The sequence below is a fragment of the Papaver somniferum genome, chromosome 7 (assembly GCF_003573695.1).
Source record: "Papaver somniferum cultivar HN1 chromosome 7, ASM357369v1, whole genome shotgun sequence".
Taxonomy (NCBI): Eukaryota; Viridiplantae; Streptophyta; class Magnoliopsida; order Ranunculales; family Papaveraceae; genus Papaver; species Papaver somniferum.
Window position 1 is genome coordinate 34,567,267 of NC_039364.1, and position 11,071 is coordinate 34,578,337.

Sequence of the window (11,071 nt, forward strand, 5' to 3'; positions counted from 1 at the left end):
ACGGAGCCTCACAGTAATACATAAAATATGGATCAGGGAAGATCAATACTGCGGAATATACAAGGATTCATTCTATTTTCCATCACTATTTGCATAACGACATTCAATAGACATAATCCTTGCAAACAAAAGATTTTAACCTATCTTCCATCAATAATTGACATAATATGCTTAACTTTTGTATTTGTCAAAATTCTATTCATTCTTTTATCAATACATGCATATCGACATATGAAAGACTTTACTTTTGACAAGATATGGGACAGTCTAAGTTCACAGACGTAAACACACATATCCCATAACAATATTGCAATATATAAAACCATAAAGATTAATACTGCAAAAAATCATCTTCCAAACAAATTTAGAGTTTAAGCCAATAAATCTAAAAACATGAAGATGAAAACGTTGGACATAGCTATGTGTAATCACAATAATGGCTATTCCAAACTCTAGTTATTCTTCTAACAAAAACAAGAAAATAGAAGATTTACTAGGCAAATAAAGGAGATAATCAAAGTTTGTTGAGAACCTCATATCTTTCAATGAATCCATCAAAGAAGGTATCACTGATTTCCTTTATTCTCTTGACTGTAGACACACCATGTTCATGAGTTAGAACACTAACTTTGCGATCAACAACCCGAGCAAGCTGTCTAGCCTTGGTGCATTCCATGATGAGCTTCTTTTGATTCCGTATCAGAATATTCTGATTAGCAAGGATTCTGTCCTGACCATTCAAGAGTTGGTTTATTTGCAGTTGAAGATTTGCAAACTCGACCTTTGAATCGTTTTGAACACGAATCAAATCCTTGACAGAATCATCAATCCAGGAGTTGTGATCCTTTCTTTCAAGCATCTTCTTTAGAACCAGCTCTTGAATTGACTCACGTCCTTGAGCGTCTTCCTCCATATCAAGATGCACAATCTCTTGAGATTTTGCAGAGTTCTCCATATAATTTTTGTTAGGGATGGAGAGACACAATATAGAGTAATATATATGTGTGTGTAAACAGGAGAAAGAAACTCTTATTTTTGGAAACCCTAAGAACTCTCAAGAGAAGGACGCAGACGTTTGTGAACTGTTAGCACAAAAACTCGCACAAAAACCAAACTGAAATAATATACAACATACTTGAGCATTTCTCAATAAATTTCCTTGTACCTCTCAAGTTAGAAACAAGTAAAAGAATACCTGGAGTCAGGTGATAGAGTGGAAATTAATCCCATTGTGATGATCAAGAAATGAGTTGTATATATCGTCTGACAGTTTGATCTTCGTGTTCTTCGCCTTTCTTCGGTTTTCTTTCATCCCAGAAGAGTAAGACACGGTATGTTTATCATATCCGTCAGAAGGCTTTCTCTGAGGACTAAGTCTAGGACCTCTTGCATCTGGTTCAAGAGGATCGGAATAGATAGGAATCCATTTTCTAGACTTAGAATTACCAGAAACAGTCTTACAAACACAGGGAATGCTTTTATCGGCAGCACAATAATTTATACCACTAGAAAGCATTTGAACCTTGTGATGATTTCTAGGAAGGAGATCATATTTATAAGGCTTCTGGTTTTCTGTGGGCATGCAATTCACTGCAGTTTTCAACTGACTATTTGTCACACTGACAGTGGAAAGAAGCAAATTATGAAGTTTAGAAATTTGTTTCCTCCTGGCAAAACAATGGATAGCATAGTGATTCTTTTTCCCACAGAATGTACAGGTTCGTGGAGAATCAATAAACGACACCTGTTTTAACTTCATAGCCATATGAGAAGATTGCAAGTTATGTAAACCTTTCTTGACACAAACTTCTTCTGGAATATCCTTCATGTACTGCAATCCATGAGAATTAGTTTGTACAGAAGAATTTCTCCTTAAGACATAGTTTTCCTTTTCCAAGGATCTGCACTGTTCATTGGCTAGAGTAAGGGATGCTTCTAGTTTCTCTTTTTCGACACGAAGACTGTAAAGCTCTGATGAATGCGTCTCGATCAAACGTTTCTCTAATTGAGTCTTCCTTAACAATATCCTCAAGAACACCAATCTTTTCACGCTGTAGAGTAGTCTCTTGGAGAAGTTTATCAATATTCTTAGAGAAGGACTCAATGATGCTATAGAGTTCATGTTCTCGATCAAGAGAATTTTCAAATTCGTCAATAAGTTGATCATGATCCTGAAAATTAATAATCTCAGTAGAGTTTTTTGAGATTCTGGTGAGCTTCATCTCAGCTTTTGCCATAGTGCCCAATGTCTCATCAGAGAGAGATATGTCATCACGAGATGAACCAATCTTCTTAACTCGGGATTCGGAAGAATCAGCTAAGGAGTAATCCTTTGAGGTATTCCCAAGACATTTGGCATAGTTAAAAACTTTAGAAGACATCTTGGTATGCGTATATGTCAGAGATTCTGTCCTCAGACTCGGATTGCCACAAACACAGACTTGTAAGGTCTTTTAAACGTGTTTGCCTGCTCTGATACCAATTGAAAAAGTGTGGGTACAACAACCACACCCAATATTTGCCTGCTCTGATACCAATTGTATGTACAAACTCCAATATACTTTCTAGAGAATCAACTAGACAGTCAGACTCAATCTAGATAAAAAGTATATCAAAGAGTTTATATCTCAATCTCTCGATTTGATATATACTCAAGCAAATAGAAATCTGCGAGTCTTTATTAAATACTAGAGAGATAACTTGGATGGTACCAAAGACAAATATCCAAGTTTCAATCAATTTAAATCAACAACCAAAAGGTCGGATATTATAATTGATTGAACAAAGCACAACCTGTGATATTTCAATTATATAACAAAATATAATGCGGAAAAGAAATAACACAGATACCAGAATATTGTTAACGAGGAAACGTCAAATGCAAAAAAAAACCCGGGACCTAGTCCAGATTGAACACTCACTGTATTAAGCCACTACAGACACTAACTACTCCAAATTAACTTCGGTCTGGACTGCAGTTGAACCCCAATCAATCTCACACTGATCCAAGGTACAGTTATGTTCCTACGTCTCTGATCCCAGCAGGATACTACGTACTTGATTCCCTTAGCTGATCTCACCCACAACTAAGAGTTGCTACGACCCAAAGTCTAAGAATTTAATAAACAAATCCGTATCACACGGAAAAGTCTACGGTGATAGATAAATCCGTCTCCCATGAATATACCTACGAGTTTTGTTCCATCTTTTGATAAATCAAGGTTAACAAGAACCAATTGATAAACCGGAGTTATATTCCCGAAGAACATCCTAGTATTATCAATCACCTCACAATAATCCTAATCGACGCAGCGAATTTTTTTTTGTGGAATCACAAACGATGAGACGAAGTGTTTGTGATTTCTTTTATATCTTGACTATCGGAGATATCAATCTCAAGACAATTATTACAATTGTACTCGTACGATAGAAACAACAAGATCAGATCACACAACTACGAGAAAGTAGTATCGGTCTGGCTTCACAATCCCAATGAAGTCTTTAAGTCGTTAACCTGGTTTAAAAGAAGAAACCAAAGGTTAAAGGAAAATCGACTCTAGCTTAGCACAACTAGTATCACAAAGAAGGTGTGGGGATTAGGTTTCCTAGTTTCTAGAGTTCTCCCTTATATAGTCTTTCAAATCAGGGTTTGCAATCAATGTTAGCTTGGTAACAATGCATTCAATATTCACCGTTAGATGAAAACCTGATTTAGATTCAAGCTAATATCTTTCAACCGTTAGATCGAAAACTAGCTTGTTACACACAAATGAAATGCACGTTTCTAGGCTTGTGTAACCGTACCCAAACTTGTACATTTGTTGGTTCAACAATAGTCAACCAAATGGTTAGCCATATGATCACTTTCATATCAACCATATTCTTATTCACCATAACTAGTTCGAGTGACTCAAATGAACTAGTTAGAGAGTTGTTCAATTGCAAGGAAATCTTATGTAACTACACGAGATACAATCGAAGCAAAAACGATTTGATTCACTCGAATCGGTTCATGAACTATATAGCCACGGTTTGCATTTGCATTCCTTAGTTTATATAAGAATAAGTTCACAAACATCGTTTTTAGATATAACCTACTCAAGTTCGCGGACTGGGTTCGCGGACTTGGCTCATGCCACCATGCCGGTTCTCTTGATCAACAAAGTTCGCAAACTTCGGTTCAAGGAATAAGGACTTATACATATATGTGTTTCCACAATAATGCTTATATCCTCCAATGGTTATATAATCTAAACTCTCATTTCAATCATTGGAACATTCTTAGAGGAGGTTAATATTCTATAGTTGTTATTCGCAAACTATTTTTCGTCAAAGTAAGCAATTTCCAAAGTGATTGAAACTTGTCATGACTTTCGTCACTAAGTAAAGATGAAATTGGTTAAAGCGAAAGCTTACCAACACATATTTCGAGAAATAGATAGGCGAGATAAACTCGGCTCGAATAGCGAATGTGTATAATCTAAGTCTATATAACAAAACGACTTTTGTCTCAAGATAGGAGATAAATAGACTTTTGAGTGATAGATAAGTTCAAGTCTCCACATACCTTTTAGTCGATGAAGATCCATCGGTTCCTTGAGTAGTCATTCGTCTTGTATGATGATTGCCATGGAGTTCTTAAGCTCAACTACACTTTCTATCCTAGTCCGAGACCTTAGATATAGTAGACTGGTAAGACTTATAGTTTTGATCACTGACATTGAAAAACATGCTTGAGATAGAAACGCATGCGAGTTCGACCAAGCAACGCTAATAACAATACCCGTTTGAAAATTTTCTGCAACGATCCATTTTTCTATGAACCTTAAGTTGCAGACTTTGTGACCTCTTTTTGCGTTTTTTATGTAAGGTCATTGATGCAAGCTTTTTCATCCTCATCATTATCGTTTATATCATTGTTCTCATCTTTTGCTTCCTCTTCTTGGTTAGACGTGAAATAATGATTAATTTGTTGACGATCCATCCTATTTTTCAAAGATTTGACTGTTTTAATTAGCCATCATTCACAACATTATACTCGTGATAATTTTACGCATACACGATATGCAGTTTCACTGAATTTAGTACATATATCCCATTAATATCGTTGCAAGTCTGATTTCTTCTGTCTACTAAATTTTAGCTTCATCTTTGTGTGGGATCTCCGAATATCTTTTCTCCACCTATTTGAAATAATGTTTCGGAAAGACATTTTATAGAATTACGATACAACATAAAGTAAAAGCCTACATACTACATGCACTTGAATTTAAATATTCTACGACTCCATAATCTTCGAGAGTTCCTTCGAAGATTACACCAAAGTTCGTCACATTTTCGAACCCTTTTATAAATTATGTTTCCCGAATGAAATAGTTTAACTTTTGTATTCGTTCCACATCATCTCTCTATTCACCTACTACTACCTCTTCATCTGTTTCTGAATCATTCAGTTGTGACTCCTCATCAGTTTCCAATAAATCACAGTGCATTTTTCCAACTAGTTCAGTTTGAAACTCTTTAAACTTTACTAAGATGTAAACTTCTTGAAAAAAATTCAAGTTTAACGTGTCGAAAGACTTATACTCTTTATAAAAGAATCAACATTTGCCTCAAGTTCCTTTTTCACCTTAGCTATAGAAATTTCATTTTGTTACATAAATAGATTGTACATTTCTCAATCTAGGTATGTAATAATTGCATTAGGAGGAACTTCATTCATACATTTCAGCCATGTATCAAATAAACATACAAAATGTTAGATCATTGCTCGGTCGAACTCGCAAATTTTGAAATCTCAAGCTTGTTGTCAATGTGTTCATGGTGGTTTTTAGCTTATGGTCAAAATCGTAAAACTGTACATCTGACATGACGTCACTATGACCATTAGCACATTTATTGAATCAATCAGCATGCCTACACAAGAATTACCGGGGTACCTTTTTTTTATGGGTCACGTTCCACGGCAGAACCCTTAACATCGACTGACATCATCTATGCCAAACCCTAATTCTCATGCTACCGCGCCAAGGCATCCCAATCATGCCAGCCGCACCACTGTGCCAATGGAAAACCATGTCGGCCACATCTCCGCCCCAAGGCATGCCAACCATGCCAGCCACATCTCCGCGCCAAGGCATGCCGACCATGCCAGCCGCACCACTGTGCCAATGGCAAACCATGTCAGCCACATCTCCACGCCAAGGCATGCCAACCATGCCATCCGCACCACTGTGCCGATGGCAAACCATGCCATCCACGTCTACCGCACCAAGGCATGCCAAACCCTTGGCCCCACCATGCCAAGCCAACCGTACCTTGCCTTGGCCCCAACCATGCTAGCCGCACCATGCGCCAATGGCATGCCAAACCCTTGGCCCCACCATGTCAAGCCAACCGCACCTTGCCTTAGCCCCAACCATGCTATCCGCACCATGCGCCAATGGCATGCCAAACCCTTGGCCCCACCATGCCAAACCAACCTCACCTTGCCTTGGCCCCACCATGCCAAGCCAACCGCACCTTGCCTTGGCCCCACCATGCGACGATCAACGGCCACCCTTCAATCCTAGATGCAAATCCTAGACGTCCAAGGTCACCAAACAACGCATGGTAACCTTTGGCCCAAAACCCTAGTTTTGGCCACGCCAAACCACACCAAGGCATGCCATGCTACATGTGCCAATGGCATGCCAACCACCTTGTCGCGCCATACCATGCCGACCTTCCCTATCAGGCTACCAAAACGAAGGCGTGCGACGATCAACGGCCACCCTTCAATCCTAGATGCAAATCCTATCCGTCCAAGGTCGCCAAACAACGCATGGTAACCTTTGGCCCAAAATCCTAGTTTTGGCCACGCGAAACCGCGCCAAGGCATGCCATGCCACATGTGCCAATGGAATGCCAACCACCTTGTCGCGCCATACCATGCCGACCTTCCCTATGCGTCTACCAAAATGAAGGCGTGCGATGCTCAACGACCACCCTTCAATCCTAGATGCAAATTCTAGCCGTCCAAGGTCGCCAAACAAAGCATGGTAACCTTTAGCCCAAAACCCTAGTTTTGGCCACGCCAAACTGCGCCAAGGCATGCCATGTCACATGTGCCAATGACATGCCAACCACCTTGCCGCGCCATACCATGCTGGCCTTCCCTATGCGGCTACCAAAAGGAAGGCCTGCAACAATCAACGACCACTCTTTCATCTAAGGTGCAGATCTTAGTCGTCCAAGGTTACCAACTAATGTATGGCAATCTTTGGCCCTAGTTTGGTCGCGCCTAAACAAAGCCAAAACCCTAACTTTTGGTCGCGCCTAAACTAGGCCATATTAAAGCCATACTGATCATGCTTTCATGTCACTGGCTACCAAACGAAGGATAAAAAAATCAACGGCTACCTTTCCTCTTAAGATGCAAAATCTAACCGTCGAAGGTCACCACCGAGCTGGCAAGTCTGCCAAGCTCAACTTGCCAGAAAACAACAACGTGCTACATGTTTTCCATGAAAACACTCGAGACATCAACGCATGTCACAACTGGGGGATGCTCATTGGGTATTGGTTTGGCGGTTTACAGCGTGCGGGGTACACTACGCCCGTTATAAGAAAGTGTCATAAGGATGAGGTGGTTAGTAAATACAGGGAGTAATGGTGAAACACTTTCTTTTATAGAACATCAATTCCAGGCGTTACCGGTTACCACCTCCTCCCATTCACTCCCCCGTTTTCCATTTCTTAATGAGACCAAAGTACGTTTCACTTAGACTTGTATAAATAGGCATTACCTATTTCCACCGAACGACAAGTTCAGGTCAGGAGGATACACCACTCAGAAAATATTAGTTAGCTTTCTATCTGTTAGATTCCCACTTTCTGATACAAGTCGTGAAACAACTACTCTTCCAGAATCAACTATTCTGGTCTCAACACTCTCTTCGCTTCCCTCCCCAAAACCAAACCTCCTCCTTCACTTTGTGACCGAAGCAAGTCTGGAACGACCATTTCTTGGTTTAGGACGGATTTGTACAGATTGAGCTCTCGAATCTAAAGTACTCCCTTGCAGTACATTGTTTAGGGTTTAAACTCGTTCTCACCCATACACCCGAAATTACCAAAATCAGCAGAAACCGTTTTCACCCTCAAACAATTGGCGACCATAGTGGGAGACCAATCTCTCGGTTCCAATACCAATTTCAGAATACGTTTCTCTAACTCAGGAAGATGGTTGGTTTTAGGGCTGAATCCGTGTTCTCAAGTTCCACGCAGGCGAACGGCAATGTTTCCTCACCCAACGCAACGCCCAACAACGCAATCGACGAAGGAATACCAATGCTGATTGACTTGGCGCGGATTTAGGAGATCCACACCAAGAACATGGGTCTGATGAAAGATGCGATTAACATCATACTGGACTTCCTCATCAACTTAACGACAGAGTTGAACGATTCACTTGCCCCGGAAGGTCCAGGACTGGGGATTAACATCCCAAACGATCACTTCCAAGTCAACAGCTTCACTACTAATCAGAAACCAGTAGGCCAGAAAGCGGCCTCACTGGTGGAAATTTATGTGAACTCTTACATCTTTCAAAAGATCAACGGATGGAGACGTTCACCGCCATCAATCGAATAGCGCTAAACGCTCCTTGATTCCTTCACGCTTGGAAACATCAAGAACGCCAGAAATGTCCGTCAACAATATCACGTTTACCGACGACAACATGATGGCGTAGGAAGGGCATAACCGGGACCTACACGTCACGACCCGTATCAAGGACATGGAATTCAAAAGGGATCTCATCGACACATGAGCATCCTCCAACGTTGTTACCCTCAGGATGCTCAGAACGACTAGGGTACGTCCGAACGAAGTGGTGCGATAGTCCACTACAATGACCGATTTCGAAGGCAACCAAACCAGCACGTATGGGTACGTCAACCTGAATCTATCAGTAGGACCCATCTAGTCAAAAGTAAAGTTCGAGGTAATCGAAAAGGAGCCAGATTACCACATGATACTGGGAAGACCATGGATCCACGACAACAGAATCATTCCTTCGACGTATCACCAGTGATTGAAAACCATGTTAAACGGAGAAGTCGTTTGCATCGCTGCATCATTATCTCCCTATGCGTCGATCTGTGGCATGGAGATTTTTGATCCAAGAAAGGGCCCACATGCCACAGCCAACAAGGCTCACCACACTCCACTTCCAAAGTGGACGTCCATTGAAGAAAGCGATGGTCTTGCACCGCTTCACGGAGAAACCCGGTCTCACATCACCCCTTCGAAAGAAAGACACGCCAGCCTCCACCTGCCAAACCGGAGTTCGGCTTGCACCCATACCAAGCGAGGACGGCCTTTTATCATGGGTCATGATGAAAAATGGAAAATCGTATATCAGTGCCGCTTTTAGCAATTAACATGAGAGACTACCACACATTCTCTCCGCCCAATGGAACTCAAACGTAGTTACGAGCCGCATGAGGAAGTACCTGATGCACCACGACAGCTACAAGACGGGACCAACTCTAACATGGACGAGCTTGAGGTTGTTAATGTCGGGAGTGAAGAATCTCCGAGACCCATCTTGATCAGATCGACTTTGTGCGCGGAAGAACGCGTAAAGCTGGTAGACCTTCTGAAGGAATATCAAGATGTATTCACATGGATATACGAGGAAATGCCTGGCTTGAACGAGAAGCTGGTCACTCATCATTTACACGTGATACCCCAGATCCAAAACCGGTCAAGGAAACCCCGAGATAATTCCGGCATGATATGGAAGAACAGATTAAGGTAGAGATTCAAAAGCTACTAGCGGCTGGTTTCATCAAACCGATTCACCACCCTACTTGGTTGGCCAACGTAGTTCCGGTAAAAAGGAAGAATGGCCAGGTCAGGTGCTGTGTCGATTTTAGAGATTTGAACAAATGTTTCCCTAAAGACGACTTTCCGCTCCCCAACATTGACATGCTAGTAGACGCCACCAGTGGACATGGTATGTTCTATTTCATGGATGGATACAACGGCTACAACCAATTAAAGATGTACGAACACGACGCAAGTAAGACGGCTTTTCGAACTCCTCTTGGAAACTTTTACTACACTGTGATGCCCTTCGGTTTGCAAAACGATGGCGCCACATACCAACGTGCCATGATCACCATTTTTCACGATATGATGCACAAGCAAGTCGAAGATTATGTAGATGACATAGTGGTCAAGTCAAAAACTCGGGAAAACCATGCAGTTATTTTTTGGCAGGTGTTTGAAAGATGTCGCGAGTACAAACTGAAGATGAATCCATTAAAGTGTGCTTTTGGTGTATCTTCGGGCAAATTCCTAGGTTTCCAGGTGACTGCCGAGGGAATTAAAATTGACCAGTCAAAACACAAGCCATCCTCACGATGCAACCACCGCGGACCGTGAAAGAACTCCAGAGTTTCATAGGTAAAATAAACTACATTTGCCGCTTCATACCAGGATTGGCTCAACTTGTTGCTTCGTTTACCCCCTTATTGAAGAAAGGAACAAGCTTCGTCTGGACCACACTACAACAGGAAGCGTTCCGGAAGATTCAGCAAACATTATCTTCCCCAGCCGTCATGAAATCTCCCATACAAGGAAGACCGCTACACATCTACACTGCTTTTAGTGACACTGCTGTCGGAACTCTCCTCGCCCAAGAAGATGACGAAGGGATTGAACATCCCATCCAGAAATTCAGGCATTACCTACTTTCCAATAAAGTGGTGCTGGTATCTAAGTCTGATCCTGTGAAGTTCCTCCTCTCAAAACCGGCCCTGATAGGAAGACCGGCCAAATGGCTCCTCCAAATGTCAGAGTTCGACATAACATGCGCTTCCACGAGAGCCAGCAAAGGGAAAGCAGTTGCGGATTTGCTGGCGGCGTTCCCGGGAGAGAATACCATGACACTACACGAGGACCTCCCTGGAGACTTTCTGGAAATCTCTTTCATCCAAGAAGAAACATGGATATTATTCTTCGACGGCTCCGCTACTCCTAATAACGGTACTGGAGGAGAAGGTGTGATTCTAGTATCCCC